The following is a 17,183-nucleotide window of genomic DNA, read 5'->3' as shown; positions in this document are numbered from 1 at the left end:
TTGGTTCATTTATATCAATATTTAACCCCTGTTTGGAATAATAAGCCTTTTATTAGCCTATAGTCTTACTGATTTGAAACACGGAAAGAGTTATGCTTTGGTGTGTAATGAATGTCCATATACTTTATTACGATTAATGAAGAAAATGAGAAGAGGAAAATGAGAGCACAGGATGTGGTATTCAGCCTAGCCCTGAAGTGATGATAATTTGATAATGAGTCTCAGTGAGTAATATAACTGCCGATCAGCTCTCCACAATGCTGTACAAGAGTTTGTGGAGAATTTATTTGATAATGTGTCGAGGTAATGGTAAAATCAGGCAATCTCATGTTTACTTGTATTCAGAACACTGCAGACCATAAGCATAATGCATATTTTGTACATCATAACTTGTTTTTGTTACCAAAAATGTCTTAATAGTAACTGGAGAGTCATTCCTTTCTCTGCACTATTTTCAGCCGGAGTCAAAAGATGTTATTCTAAAGAGAGGGTGAACAACACAGAAGCAATTTTCACACGCTTGCTGGAGAAAGTGAACCGTTTCCAAGAAAATACCAAAATGATACTGTGAACAAAGGACGAGCAACCCAGCACAGAGTCTTTCAACTCAAAACCTTGCATTATTAGAACTGTTGGTGTTCCAGTGTGTCTCTTTCTTTCACTTTATAAATCATTTGCCTTGGACAATTGCCTTTGTGAAATTAATCAGTGACAGCCCCATAAAAAGTCCAAATTAACTCATTATGTCATTATGGTTCAGTTGATATAGTACTTTCAAGTGGTTCTTTTACTTATAGTCCACAACTATTCCTAATAAAACACTTTTCTCCCAGACTATTTAAAGCATTTGTGGCCATAGCAACCATCTCATTATTAACTCTCCTTTGTTGCATGTTGACTCTGTACAATCTCTTGAACTATTTGTTTAGCCATGTAGTGGAATGAGAAATACTTTGACAAGAAATTATATAATTCTGTGTTGTTCCAAAACAGAGTTTTACCATGACATTAATTAACCGAGTTTTACATTTAGAATACAGTCACTTTGCTGTAATGGAATACATTGTGTATTTATGTTGGTTTACCTAATTCTGCATTTTGATCAAATGGAGTCCTAATGCTGAAGAAGAATCTGAGGATTCTTCCGTTTATAGACAGCATCCTTGTTTTTGTTATCTCCTATAACAGACAGTCACAGCAGCCTTATTATAGTTTATTGTCAAAACTACCATACAGTAAAACAACAATGAGGTGAGGATGAGGTGATTTGGCCTAAATGTGATGTTGTACTGACTACATTATGGTCTTTATAGTTTTTAATAAATTAAACATTTATAATATTAGTTAGCAAAACTTTTATATATTGCAAGCCTTTTACTAGTACTAATACTAGTAGTACTAGTACTTACTTTACTCCTCCTCCTCCTCCTCCTCCTCCTCCTCCTCCTCCTCCTCCTCCTCCTCCTCCTCCTCCTCAAAGCGTTAACCCATTCTGTGGGTTAGTGGAGAGCAGCAGCCAGAAGTGTACATGCCAGTAGGATCGGATGCTGCAAATTCAAAATAAAGATTATAGACATTGACAGATGATTGTTTTAAAGTACCCTGGTAAACATCTATTTTCTCCCCTTCCGTTGGCTTCATTGGCTGTTACTTTATATTATGAATGCCTACTTAATTAACACTTACTTCGGCTAATTTAGTTTGTTACCATCAGTAACGTGATGGCAGTCACAAGAAAAGACTCTAAAAAGCACCTCCGACGTTGCAGAGTTGCGATTTTCTAGGCTGATATGGCTAGGAACTATACTCTCATTCCTGCGTAATAATCAAGAAACTTTGCTGCAGTACCATGGGTGAAGCAGGCGTAATGATATGACGCAGCACATGCCGCCTGATAATAGGCTACTGAGCTGGGGACTATTATCAGGTGCTGCGTCATATCATTACGCCTGCTTCAAATTTGATAGTTATAAAGCAGCTTATGAAGACAATGTCATCATTCAGCTCAATTGAGTTCAAGTTTTTCTCCTCCAATAAATATCCGTTGTTTTGTATGCATCAAAATTGTTTATTGTGACTGCTTTTGTGACAACCATCCTGAGTAGGCCAGAACAAATTGCTTTGCATAAGCTTTTCCACTCAAGATTGGTTCAGACAACCCAAGCACCACATGGTGGCACACCACAGCAGCCTTTCTTCTCCTCTGCTCGGCACTGCCATGCACATAAATACCGTCATCTCGAGGTCCTTTCATCAGGGCAGAGTGTTACATCAGTGTTGATACACCCAAATCTACAGGATTTGATAGATAAGTAGGAATGCATCTGCTGACTCTAAGTGCAATGATTAAAGATTTACCTCTTGTCATCTGTGAGATATGGCCTCTAAAAAAGCCTTGCTTAACATTTTAGTCCAGATAAATAGATTTAGTGTGGTGGAGCTTAGAAGTTCAGCATATTATTGAAAACCAGTTTTCTGGATCACAGGGTAAATGGGGGAACATACTTCATATCAGAGATTCCTTGGTGTCAAATAGGCTGTCTATAGGATTAACACTTGCTTCAGCAGATGTTCATTTCCAAAACATATGTCAGTGCTTAAGCCTGGTGTAAACAGAAGCTGTGGGCTGGCTTTATCAGTTTTGGAACAGACTTCATATTTACAATGCCTTAAGCAGTTCAGTTGCACACGCTGGCCACAGGCAGTTGAAACATTGCCATCACCTGGACATAATAGAGAACTCAAACAATCATAAGCAAATCCTAGAACAAAAACACTGCATAACTTTAGATGAGACAAAATAAAGGTGGAAATGGAAACTGGGGGAATGAACTCAAGGAGAAAGTGCTCGAATGAGGCATTTAGCTCAGCGCCACAGGTAGCGTTATAGCATCTGCAGCTTAGAGGTGTTTTAATGTGTTCAGCCCGTGGAGAGTAGGGGAGTCTTCCATCTGTTTCTACTCCAGTTTAAGGCCAGAGAGGGTAAATCATCTTCTCTCCAGACCATTTGCATCTGTTGCTTATATTCACTGTTGGATAGGCTTTTATCTTCAAACAGAGCAGTTTCATCTTTAATTTTTTTTTTACCTTTGTAAACAAATGTACTTATTAATCTATTCATTTATGAACATTTCAGTTGTCCAAAAAGTGTAATCATTAAAAAAATGTATATATCAGTTGCATCACTTTGCATTTTATGAACCCCTTTGACCTAAAATACTTACTTGAAATACCCTTTGAGACTTTAATTTAATATTTGGATAATTTAACAACACAATATCATGTTCACGGTTCTCTAATGCCGGTTTAATGAAAAGATTAAATGAAATATTTGTAATTAAAAAATGTATCATTTTTTTTCAATTTATGATTCAATTAATCACTAGCTTTTCATCAACTCACGAACCTCAGACATGATCATTAACCTACATTAATGTATGCTATTAAAGTATTATTCTTCTTTTATTCATAAAACTTAATGCATTAACTAATATTGATGAATTGTACCTTATGTTACTGAAATATTTATGATAATTTCAATAGGAAAATAATCATATAGGACAAATTTACAGGACAGAAAATTGGAAAAAAGGCTTATTTGCCATTTTGTGTATCTTTCTCATTATATTGTAATTACAGTATAGAGTAAAATAGTTTCAGTACGTTGAAGTCAAAGTGTTTATCCGCGTTAACTGTTTGTAGCAGTCATTTTTCCATACTTTTCAGATATCTTGTTCTCAAATCAAGAGCAACCCCCATGGTGGTCTATTACAGCATGTACACTGAACAAACTTATAAACGCAACACTTTTGTTTTTGCCCTTGTTTTTCATGAGCTGAACTCAAAGATCTAAGACTTTTTCTATGTACACAAAAGGCCTATTTCTCTCAAATATTGTTCACAAATCTGTCTAAATCTGTGTTAGTGAGCACTTCTCCTTTGCCGAGATAATCCATCCACCTCACAGGTGTGGCATATCAAGATGCTGATTAGATAGCATGATTATTGCACAGGTGTGCCTTAGGCTGGCCACAATAAAAGGCTACTCAAAAAAAAAAAAAAAGGGTTGTTGATTGTGGCCTGTGGAATGTTGGTCCACTCCTCTTCAATGGCTGTGCAAAGTTGCTGGATATTGCCAGGATCTGGATCACGCTGTCGTATACGCCGATCCAGAGCATCCCAAACACATTCATTCATGCTGACTGCAGGAATGTCCACCAGAGCTGTTGCCCGTGAATTGAATGTTCATTTCTCTACCATAAGCCGTCTCCAAAGGTGTTTCAGAGAATTTGGCAGTACATCCAACCGGCCTCAAAACTGCAGACCACGTGTAACCACACCAGCCCAGGACCCCCACATCCAGCATCTTCACCTCCAAGATCATCTGAGACCAGCCACCCGGACAGCTGCTGCAACAATCGGTTTGCACAACCAAAGAATTTCTGCACAAACTGTCAGAAACCGTCTCAGGGAAGCTCATCTGCATGCTCGTCGTCCTCATCAGGGTCTCGACCTGATTGTAGTTCTTCATCGTAACCGACTTGAGTGGGCAAATGCTCACATTCGATGGCGTCTGGCACTTTGGAGAGGTGTTCTCTTCACGGATGAATCCCGGTTTTCACTGTACAGGGCAGATGGCAGATGGCAGACAGCGTGTATGGTGGCGTGTGGGTGAGCGGTTTGCTGATGTCAACATTGTGGATCGAGTGGCCCATGGTGGCGGTGGGGTTATGGTATGGGCAGGCGTATGTTTTGGACAACAAACACAGGTGCATTTTATTGAGGCCCATTGTTGTGCCATTCAACCACGACCATCACCTCATGTTGCAAGGATCTGTACACAATTCCTGGAAGCTGAAAACATCCCAGTTCTTGCATGGCCAGCATACTCACCGGACATGTCACCCATTGAGCATGTTTGGGATGCTCTGGATCGGCGTATACGACAGCATGTTCCAGGTCCTGCCAGTATCCAGCAACTTTGCACAGCCATTGAAGTTTGCATGTTCGGACAGCCAACATTCCACAGGCCACAATCAACAACCTTTTTCAATACAGTAAAACTGCAAATTTTAGAGTGGGCTTTTATTGTGGCCAGACTAAGGCACACCTGTGCAATAATCATACTGTCTAATCAGCATCTTGATATGCCACACCTGTGAGGTGGGTGGATAATCTCGGCAAAGGAGGAGTGCTCACTAACACAGATTTAGACAGATTTGTGAACAATATTTGAGAGAAATAGGCCTTTAGTGTACATAGAAAAAGTCTTAGATCTTTGAGTTCAGCTCATGAAAAATAGGGGCAAAAACAAAAGTATTGCGTTTATAATTTTTTTCAGTGTAAATATAATGGTTCTCCCTCTGTCACGAAACCTGGAAAATCCTTAATAAAATACTGAGAGTGATTAGCTGAAATGGAACTCAGAATGGACTGATACAAGGCTAATTATGCGCATACTCAGGGCGCCTGTGTCCAAGACTAATGTACTGTGTTATGTAAATTAGGTTAGGAAGTTACATAAGGGCAATCAAATAGCAAAGCCATCAAATAAATGAGTTCTCAAGGACTTGGCAGCACCTCAGCCCAGCATTGTCTACTCTACCTCACTTGATGAATTGGAATAAAATATGATAAATCATAATTTGGAACTGTGTGAAACAGTCTTTCCATTTGCAAGATTTCATGATTTTTCGCTCCATTCTTGTTTTAATACAGTTGTTAGCGTTGTTAAATTATTTTGTTAAGACGGAGTTGTAACATGCTCTCTGTCCTAACTAGATGTGACATGAAAATCATTAAAAGTTATTTCTTATGTGAAAGGGATAGTTCACACAAAAATTCTGTCATTAATTACTCACCCTCATGTCGTTCCAAACCCGTAAGACTTTTACTCTGGTAATCCAGAGTTCTCGCGAGAGCACAAGTTGAATTTGCTCAGCGGGTTACTCTGGTGTCGAGTAATGATGCTCATTAAATATGCCCCTCGATCTGAGCTGCACCAATCACATCGGGTTATCTGATATAGACGGGCCAGAGGCGAGCTAAACAGATGAAGACAGCGCTGTGACGTCGAAGTCATTAGTAAACATTGCAAAATGGCTATGGATGAACACCAGTTGTTTGAAACGGCTTTGGTCGCTACAATGAATGAGTTAGACTTGGCTTTTTATCTAAAACAGGAACAGAAGACGCCGCTCCAATCGTTCCTTTGCAAGAAGGATGTTTTTGCTGTTTTGCCGACTGGATACGGTAAGAGTATAATCTACCAGTTAGCTCCGCTGGTAGCTAAGCGTATGGGGTTTATTGTTGTGATTGGCCGTAGTGTTATCCAGTTGCATGCAGTGAGATTTTCAAATGCATGCTTGGTGCCGCCCCTCGAGCTGGTCGATTTTCATTTGTCGATGCCAGATCATTAATCTTTTAGATTTAGGTCTGGATTTCCAGGCTATAAGACTTTAGTTCATCTTCAGAACAGAAAAGAAGATATTTTTGATGAAATCTGAGAGCTTTCTGTCCCTCCATAGACAGCTACGCAACTGACACTTTGATGCTTCAAAAAAGAGATTGTAAATTAATCCATATGAATTGAGCTGTTTAGTCCAAATTTTCTGAAAAGAGATGATCGCTTTATATGATGAATCTTTATATGTGAATAAAAGCCTAAATTCAATCTGTTCATCAACTCACACATCAGTTGTGGTAAACGGAAGCTCAAGAATGTTCTCTTGACGTGCGAGAACGAATGAGATTCATTCTCGTGTGTTACCCAGCACGTTTGAGCTTCCAGAAGAGCTTTGTTCTTGTGCGTTAAAGCATGCATGATTGAGCTTCTGTTCATGTTCGCTGATTGTTTATATGTGAATAAAAGCTTAAAATCTTATAAAGCAATCGTGTCTCTTCAGAAGATTTGGGCTAAACCGCTCAATTCATATGGTTTAGTTTTACGATCTTTTTATGAACTTTTTGAAGCGTCAAATGGTAGTTGCGTAGCTGTCAATGGAGAGACAGAAAGCTCTCATATTTCATTTTATACTGTATGGAATGACATGAGGGTGAGTAATTAATGACAGAATTTTCATTTTTGGGTGAACTACCCCTTTAATCTGAGATTCTGTTTTAAAGAGGCACTCACACTGACAAGTAGCAGCGAAAGTGACCTGAAGTCATTCATTTTCAATGGAGGAGATGATTTCTGTTGACATGAAGAACAGCGATTCATAATATCTTGAAGTTTAACTACAAATGAAAGTGATAGACAATGGAGCTCACATGACATGATCCATCTCCTGCAAGATGCCGCAGTTGAATACAAGACAGAGGAGAAGTTCATTTCACTGTTCTGTATGATCCGTCTCTTCCTACATGCAGAGAGATAACAAATAGGAAATTGTCAGCATCCTGAGTGAGTTTCATCCATGCATTCATGCATCCATAATTGTTCACCTTGTTCATGATATGATGTGTTATACACTGCAGCAATTTATAAAAAAAAAAAAAAAAAAATCTTGTACAATGTTCATTTTGGCAGCATGAAAATTGATTCCTTTTCTAAATAGAATGGCATATAATTCCTATCAACAATACATCTGATTTCTGATTTTCAAAAGCTATGGCCATGGTGCAGCCTAATGATACTGTGACCTGGTTTGCATTTCTTTAAGGTAGCCAGTAAGAAATCTTATTGGTCCAAAATTGCTGCTCCACATAACTGTACAGTATACACTGAATATCTTCTGATTGCCTGTGATTGCATTGTACCTGGAATCCTATGGTGTGAGAAATCATAAGAGAATATTTAAAATTATAAGCATGCACACACACTCTTTATCAATGATTCACAAAGTCAATGACTGTCATGCAGAATGATCCATACCTCAGTATGTTTTAAATGAGTATAGTAAACTTTGCCAATTAAACTTCACTCTTCAATACAAAATTTTGTGTCCTTGCAAGCTATTCTGGTTGCATTAATTGATAACAAGAAAACAAATTTCATTCAGGCAAACTGACATCCCCTCTTCCCTCACTTCACTTGGACTGACGTCCACATAATAAATGTAAATAAGTCAGTTCTATAAATATGTCCATCTTGTATTATGTAGATGAATGATGATGAATCAAAGCGTGCGCTCAAACCTGGTGCTACTGCCAAGGCAGAGAAGAATTATTAGGCCTGCTATAATACAAAAGAAATACAGATGGATGTAGTGCAGGTGAATATATTATATTGCTTTTTGAAGAGTATTATACACGGTGCAATGCAAATTATGTTTGTTATACATGATTGTTTTCAATTCTATTGCTGTCTTTTCTTTTCGACTGTCTGCACAGGTACAACGTTGATTGCTGCATTTTTTTCATTGAATGGTAAGGAAATCCATTTTGTTTGTGACAGAAAATATCAGCATTTGATGTAATTACTAACAGTTTGTGGCTTCTGCATGCACAGAAATGACTGAGAAAAATGAGAATATTTCATTTAAGCAATAGTCCTGTCAGGAGTATCTCAAACCTCAAAGTACAGCCTCTGTACTTTGCTTCGATTTGCCTCTGGATAACTCAATTACTAAACCTACTGCAGTCAGCAAAATGAAAATGAAGATCTTAACATCGCAATCTCACCTAAGACAATTTATTACGAAAGTCTAGGTAAAAGTCGTGATTTAATGATCGGCCAGTTGATATTTTAGAAATAACAGTAGCCAAGTTTTTTTTTTTTTTTTGTGATATCAGTTCACCAGTAATCTACAATGTCTCTTAGGAAGTTCATTTTTTGGAAGTTAGTATAGGGACTACCCTATACCCTGCTTTGATCTGAGTGTAGTTTAATGGCCCAAGGTTTAATACTTTGCAAAGTTTTAAAACCAAACAATTCATACGGTATATATGTTTGGTCTTATTTCATACTTGATGGATATGGACTTTATATTCAAGTGCTTCCAAAGCATCTGTTCCGATTTATTCATGTTCACATGCCAATTTCTCAAACACTTAATGGCCTTTAATCTTACCATCCCATCTCACAGCTTCAGGTTTCAATAGCTTCATACTGTAAACAGCGGGCTTCATTCATGTTGAGGTTGTGATTGCTTTTGGAATGATGGTGATGATGACTTGAGAACAAGGGCAGGGACTTCATCTGACTTTAGTGTACACATGTGATTCAATTATTTCAAGCATTTGTTCATTGAAGCATAGGTTAAAATTCAGGGAAATGCGTTTTAAAGTGGATCGCTCTTGGGCAAAGTCCAAAGTAAAAATATTTGCATTTGAAATTCTTTTGCAAGTCCTTGTTGCATTTAGAGACATTTAGGGATATTTCAGAGGAAGATGCCCTTTGCACACAGGTCTGATGAATGTTTTATTTGTAAGCATGCAGAATACTTTGTTCTTAAGCAGAAATGCACAAGAACTCACACAACGCTTCTTCTTTTTTTACCCCATTGCGATTTATTATGCTTTGTGCCTCTACATCAAATGCCTTTTTATTTATTTAAAATGGCCTTTTTTCATTCACAGTGCTGCAGAGAAAGAGAGGATAGGAAATGATGGAACAGTGGTATTGTAAAATATTGCAAATCTTTTTCAAACTTGTGCTGCTTTTTTATAATAATAATAAGAATGCTGTTTTAAGAGAATGCTGCGCTTTTCTTTTGGTACGTAAGTTGAATAACTGTCTGTGCTTGTTTTGTTCATTAAGGTGTTAAATTCTACAGCCTCATGTGTCGTATTTGTGACTTCCTGACACCACAGCTGTTCTTGACAACACCACAGCCAATTAGATCATCATATGGGTCTTATAGCTAACCTGATACAGGAATTTTTTAAGTACTGTTTTAATTTGTGTTATTTTTTAAAGGTGATGATATAACTTGGATCCATATGGAGGTATATGGTTTCTCTCTGTCATTACAATATATTGCTTTGTTCCGTTTTTTATTTAAAGTATGTTACCTGTACACTATAACTTTTGGTCCGCTTTTAGATGTTTTGCTCAAAACTATGTCAGTTTCAGAAAAAGCTCCTTTTTTCTACACTGTAAAAAATTTGTAACACTCCCAAATCAAAAATTTCAATTGACCGATAACATCTACATTTTTCAATTGGCCCAAGTGAAATTCTGTAAATTCTAAAATTAAATGTACAGATTTTCACTTGGGCCAATTGAAAAATTTAGATGTTATCGGTCAATTGAAATTTTTGATTTGGGAGTGTTACAAATTTTTTACAGTGTAATTACACATTTATTTTCTTAACCTAGTGAACAGCATTTTAGTCATCATATATCCAGTGGTGGAAAGAGTACTAAAAAAATGTATAGCTAATTAAGAAATTATTTACTTGAGTACAAGTAGAAGTTCAGGAAAATAATATGACTTGAGTAAGAGTAAATAAGTAGTTTGCTGAAACTCAAGTTGCCACGTTACAAAGTACTTTAGTATATTGTTCTCCAAAATGAGGCGATGTTAGCAATACGGAGAGCTAAACACTCTCATGTAATTTATGTTTCATTCACACTGGAGGCCAGAGGGTGCCCTTATAGGAAATCCCTGGACATCAGATATCACTACAGCTGAATAACATGCAGATAGAGGCGTTTTGAAGCATTTGAAACATGAAGTAACAACAATAAACACTATTTACAGTGTTTATCTGTGTTCTTCAAGCCATCTCTGGTATTTTCATAAGAATGTTGTATATCTATAATGCAACACTAATGAACATAGCCACATAGCATAGCAACATAGCAACATGGGACCACAGAAGCAAGTTATTTCTAACACGACTGACGTGTTATTTTGGAGCAAAACATGATATTAATCTCATAAAGTGTCATGTTTGAAACTATGCTAAGCAAACATAGGCTTCTAGCTCTCCCTGTTGCCAAGAGCGATTGTTTTATTGCTAATTTTGAAAAGTAAGTCCTTGTAAGATTAACGTTATTTGAATGTTTTTTTTTTTAAGAAGGGCAAAAGCAAAGAATGGTAAGTGAGATGTCAATTAAAGAAAAGATGGATTAAAAAATAGTGCCAGGAAAACAGGGTACGGGTTAACATGTTAAATAAAATGCTATTTCTGTCTAGATACAGAAAATCTCTGTTTTTTTACAGAAAGTGTTCCAGAACAGAAGCCCACTGTTGCTATAACAATGAGCTACACTTTTAGGTAAATCTGATTGACAGTTAGGCCTAAATCATGCGATCTTATTTCACTGTTGTTGCTAATGTTGAGGTTATCTCAGCTTTGAACAAAGTTTGCTTCGTACATTTAGAGGGCAAGCTAAAGCATTAAACTCAACTGAGTGCGTGCATTTTAGACACTTATATTTTTCTTGCTCCATCCATACAATAACTGCATCCTTGAGTCGAGTTTTCTATTTACTTCAACTGCTCACTGCTCTGGTAATATCTATGACATGAAGCATTTCAATTTAAAATCAGAATATGAGCATAGTTCACTTTCATTCACTAAAATATTGAAACTTCAGCGATACCAATTCAAAACACGAACGCCAGTGAAAGTGAATGTCAAAGAAAGCGCGATCGGAACGCCCGCCCCCCCCCCCAGCTGAATTGGAAGTTTTGATTGGTTTTGCACCCGAGTCAGACCTGTCAGTTATTGGCTGACGCGCTTCAGACGTGTCTGTTATTGGCTGAAGCGCAGGGCTCCACCGCAGTAGTTTGAAAAGTGCCTGTTAAATGTCAGCTCGCCCTGTTGCTCCATCGGCACACTTTGTACTTTTGGTGAAAAATAAATGTAGCGAAGTTGAATACTTTATTTTTATCCTACTCAAGTAAGAGTAAAAGTACCACAATTTAATTATACTCAAGAAAGTAGGTTTTTTTTTATAAGCTACTCAAGTAGGCCTAACGTTACTGTAATGAAAGTATTTGTAATTAGTTACTTTTCACCTCTGCATATGCCTGCTAATATAGTAATGCCTTGCATTTACTGGGAATCAAAGTAGATCTCAGATGTTTAAAGCTACACTGTGTAGGATTTTCTCCCATCTAGCGGTGAAATTGTTTATGACTACCAACTGAATATTACTTTCTAGCCCCTCCCATTCCGAGGGCTTTTTAACTCCTACAGTGGCCGTATTATTTCAAATCTGCCGGCAGTCGCGAGTAATCTCCCCCTCGCATTCGTCACGGTGCCATTGAGTGTCAAAACACGAAAGGGGAAGCTTGAATTTCCAGGTTGTCCCTTTTTGGCTAATGTATTTTCAAGATGGAGGCGCAACATGGCTGCCGCCATTCGAGCAACTCGCTCGTATGTATTCTAAATGGCAGATTCTACGCTTACGAGAATACTTGATTAGTTGGTAGAAGTAATTACACATTAATGAGCACATATCATTTTGAAAGAACAAAGTGTTTTTTGCTAAGAATCAACTTACAAAATTACACAGTGTAGCTTTAAGGCAATATCTCTCTCTGACAGTTGTGTATTTTTTACTCTTAAGAATAAGTAAAGCCTTTAGATTTATATTAGACTTTTGCCTCAATAAACTCCTAATTACTGCTTATTAAAAGTTTGTAAGATAGTTGTTTAGTTTAGTTATTGGGTAGGATTAAGGTATGTAGATATGTGCTTTATATGTAGGCCCTACTAATAAACCAATATCTTAGAATGCAAGCTAATAAGAAACTCATTAATAGTGAGAATTGGACCTTAAACTAAAATGTTGCTTCTTTCCCTTATAAAATGTAACATTTAAAGGATGATCATTTTTGAGAATACATTAGAAACCGTTTTAAAGAGATTTGCTAATATTCAGATATTACTGTGAGAAATATTAACAGCGTTTTTTGCGTCGAAAGTGTTTGTTAAAAAATGTTTAACTCCAAATGTTTGTTTGTCATATGAAAAGTATTAATAACATTTCTCAACAGTTAAGATACATTTGCATGTGAAATTGCCTTTTCACATGAGTCTTTACCAGTGGAGTAATTATGTAAATTGAAGTAATTAGGAGGATATTTTCTGCTTTAAAAAAAGTTCAAACTTGTATTAGACATTCATCTATAGAAGCCAAATGGGAATTTCTACCATGTGAAGCAGAAGAAATCTGCATGTATAACTGACATCCGCACCGCCCAAGGATATGGCAACCTTGGCAAAGAGTCTATTTGCCAGGATGGAGAGAGACTTGTGAAAGTCAAACACCTACTTATGAGACGAAGGTGTGTGCCAGCTGACATGAAAAATCTGGTGCCTGGCCTAAGGGCAGGGTGGGGTGTTGATAGTGAAGGCAGTGAGAGTTTGGATTTCTTCCTGGATCCCGCAGCGCTCGGCATGAGGAGCCATAACTACAAGGGCTTGGACATTTGCTGTGACCTCTGGACACTGGTCATGTAGAAAAGACGTATTTAATATTTAGACTCTCATCAGTGTGGTAGAGCATACAAAATGTGATTGCTAATTCCAGACTTCATAAGTCTTTTCATTACCATAAAATGAATGTCATGGCTGTGAGTTATGAAAACAAATCCTTGTTTTATCCCTGAACAATTTTTTAAAAATATAAAACATTTTGAATTTCAACTGACAACATTTTTCACAATTTGGGTAAAACAACTGGACAATATAAATATATTTAGAAAATATCAAATAAATATGCAGTAGCCTATTTTAGCAAATATTTTGAAATATATTTAAAATATATTATGGGTCTGATTATATTTATTTTTGTCTAATTGTCTTTGAATTATTACTATATTTACATTTAATTGTCTAAGTAATATAGTCTTATATTGACTATAGAACTGTTTAAAATAAATTATGTTTAATTCCTTAGTGTAATTCAAAACAGTTTATTGACCTTAAAATAAAGATGTACTCTTCTACGCCGGAGCTGAGAACATGCTGTCCTAACAGTTAAGAAGTGAGAACTTCTCAGGACATAGTAAGGCAGGTGAGATAAAACTCATTATTATATTATGAACTACATCCCTAATTAAAACGACCAAATTACCATCACTCATTTTTAAGTGACATTAAATTATGGGTGTATTGCAGTAAAAGTTAACACTCCTCTAAAAAAAAAGGGTAATAAAAAAAGATTTATTGAATAATTCAGTTTCTGGGCTAATCCAGCTAGAGAATACTTTAAAATTGGCCCAGAACCTCTATATATACTGTATTTTGTGTTTGTACAAGTACAATTAGCACTCCTGTTGATTTGTGATGGCATCTTTATTAAGGCACGTTTGGGGAAAACATTTATAGTAGTTTGTGATTGCACTTGTGATTGAGGGTCCTTGGAGATAAAATGTCAAGGCTGTTATTTTCTTTCCATTTTATGTGATATACCACCTTTGCAAACCTACATGATAGACAGACAAAAAAAAAATTGCTCCTATATCTAGATTGGAAAGCACTTTCAAATCATAAAGAAGACTTGCAAAGACTTGTGAGAAAAAGGTTTTGCATTATTGCTGCTTAGATAATTTCTGAGATCTGCTTTTTCTGGTGCTCTGAATGGCATTAATATTTAATCACATTATGAATTGGGAAAAGGAATACAATTACCAAAGTAAATACACCTGTCCCACCATGCAAGAAATTGCAAAAATCCCACAGCGCACAGCTTTCTTCCCTGAAGGTAAGGAGCGGGAGACGATTGCTCTAACTTTGAGATTTGCAACACTGTAATCCTTGACTCTATTTATTTGCTTTCCAGCATGCCGGTTCAAAGGGTCTCCATTGAGACTGAGTCCATGTTATCCCTCAAATATTTATTGACTCACTTTGCTTGCTCTAAGAAATCTAATACAATTAGCAGGCCTCAGGGACAGCCTGCACCTGTATTCATCTCTCAGGTCTATGTTTCGTCTTGAGCATCGAAGAATATAATGGAGAAATATGAATTATAGAGCTCCATTAAAAAGGTCAGTGTGCTTTAATGCCAATTAATTCAATTTTAAAAATACTTTCTCCATCTGAATGCCTTCATTGAGTAGGTTAGTGAAAGATTGGTTAATCTAGCTTTGTCAATGCTTTCATTTGAAATAAAATTTTAATATTCAGGCTTGTGTGCTAAAATGGGCAAAATAAAACACATTTTATCATTCACTGCTCGTCAGATTCATAGTCACACAGGCGATTGAAATATGTTTCTTTTCCTCTCCTGGATACAGTACAGTGAGGAACACAGCTAAATTTATTCTGTGGTTAATAGGTTCACTTTTGTGAAACAGCAGGCTCTCGTACATTGTAAAATAAAATAAAAATTACATTCATTTTCTTTCATTTTAAATTGTACTCAAAACTCGAAAGCAAACACTGATCACCAAAATGGTGACATCAAACTTTATTATTTTCAATAAAACATCAACTTCTAAACCTGTTATTCTTAATAAGACAGTCAGTATGAAAGAAATAAAGTCTGGATTGTAATAAGTGAAGATAGTAGAGCCTGTGCTTCAGTCCAGCATGAGCAGAGAAACACTGATGATATGCTGCATGTTGCTTTATTTAACAGACAGTAACTGTGTAGTTGCTGATGCAATGACGTATAGTCACAGTAAATCATGCATGTAGTCAACTGCAAGAAATGCACTTTTTTTCAGTGAGTGTGTTTGTTGGTAAAAATTCAGGAAATATATGTGAAATAACTGTTTCTGTGGGGAAAAAAATGAATGAAGATTTCTGTAAAAGTCTTTTGCACTTTATTTAAATTAGGATATTTTACATTCATTTTACGTTTTTTTGTATGGCAGCCATAGCTGACAGTCATTTGACCGTTTTTTATGTTTTTTTTTGTTTTTTACAATGAAGGTGTTTGATCGTAATAGAAATAGCTGTAAAATAACAGTGTTTTTCTGTAAAACATTTAAGGAAAATTTCTGTAAACGTTTTTTCCACTTTATTTAAATTAGTTTATTAATATTGTACTTTATTTTTACGGTTTTTGTTTGGCAGCCGTAGCTGACAGTCATTGACCGTTTTTCTAAAGATTTTATTTTTTACAGTGTAGTCTCTGTTGGCAGTGTGCGTGGGTGTTTTTTGTGAATCTTTGACAGAGGCAGCATTGGCAATAGAAAAGAGAAGATGAGAAGAGGAGGCTTTTGTGTTACATGAAGTTGAGTAGGAGAGCAAAGCTTCATCATAAGCAACTGAAACTCCATTTAAAGTACAATCAGACATGGACAACCTGTTTGTGATTCAAGTTTAAGTAAACATTTTTTTTTTTTATCATGGAGAACATTTTTTAAGTCAACAGAGGAACTTAAGTTAGCATAGATGGATAATAATGTCTGGCATCGACAAGCATGTGTCATAAGCTTCATCATAAGCAACTGAAACTCCATTTAAAGTACAATCAGACATGGACAACCTGTTTGTGATTCAAGTTTAAGTAAACATTTTTTTTTTTTATCATGGAGAACATTTTTTAAGTCAACAGAGGAACTTAAGTTAGCATAGATGGATAATAATGTCTGGCATCGACAAGCATGTGTTTACAGATGGCAAGTAGCTGACGGATTTCTCAGAAAAAGCGTGGTTGTGTCTGTGATCCTATTAATTAACAACTCAAGACTGCGGTTCAAGTAACAGTGCATGAAACAACAATGGATATAGTGATGATAACAGAAAAATAGCATTAATGCACATCAAGGTGAAAACCTTGGTGAAATGAAAGTGTTAGGTTCACAGTTATGCCTTATTTGTCTGATTGGTCATGAGAAATGCAAAGTAAGTCACCCTTTTTCTTCTTAATCAGAAATAATTGGTATGTCACCCCACTCTGTATGTAGTGGCTGGTTTCATCTTCTGAACTGGCTGAATTTTTCATTGTTTTCTTTGGCCTTCCAATGTCATTCAGTGCTTTGAAGTGTTGTTTATGTTTTATTTTTATGGCTCAGAAAGCCTCCCTCTGCTGTCCCGAGTGCTGCTGGGTTGGAATGGCTGTCGATGGGAGCTCCACTCTTATGTTGAAACAGATTTACAGATGAATTATGCAAAATGGAAATGCTAGTGCAATTTTAAAGATTTAGTCAAGCTGGTTGCAGAGAACCTGGATGACAAACTCAGTACCAATATGTACAAATATTAACCTAAAACTCTAGTGTTTGCAAGCACCTCAAATCTCTGCTCACATTTTGAAGTCGACTGTGATTTCTGTAAGGGAAGGCCTTGCTGTGTAACTTGTGAGAATTTTGCTCCTAGTGAAG

At 36.5% G+C, this 17,183-nt stretch overlaps 1 long non-coding RNA gene across 1 annotated transcript in view; it reads right to left on the bottom strand.

Annotated features, from left to right (window-relative positions):
- Window positions 1-1,502: 1,502 nt before the first annotated feature.
- LOC311303952 overlaps window positions 1,503-17,183 on the bottom strand; it is a 62,611-nt gene continuing 46,930 nt past the window's right edge. The window contains exons 5-6 of the long non-coding RNA XR_014629857.1: window positions 7,273-7,361; window positions 1,503-1,547 (exon numbers count right to left, since the gene is read on the bottom strand). This is a non-coding gene — a long non-coding RNA (uncharacterized lncRNA). The remainder of the gene's footprint in view (window positions 1,548-7,272; window positions 7,362-17,183) is intronic.

The sequence above is a fragment of the Rutilus rutilus genome (assembly GCF_951802725.1).
Source record: "Rutilus rutilus genome assembly, chromosome: 14".
NCBI classification, from domain to species: Eukaryota; Metazoa; Chordata; class Actinopteri; order Cypriniformes; family Leuciscidae; genus Rutilus; species Rutilus rutilus.
The sequence above is the reverse complement of the archived record's forward strand: the minus strand, read 5'-3'. Positions and strand labels throughout refer to the sequence as shown.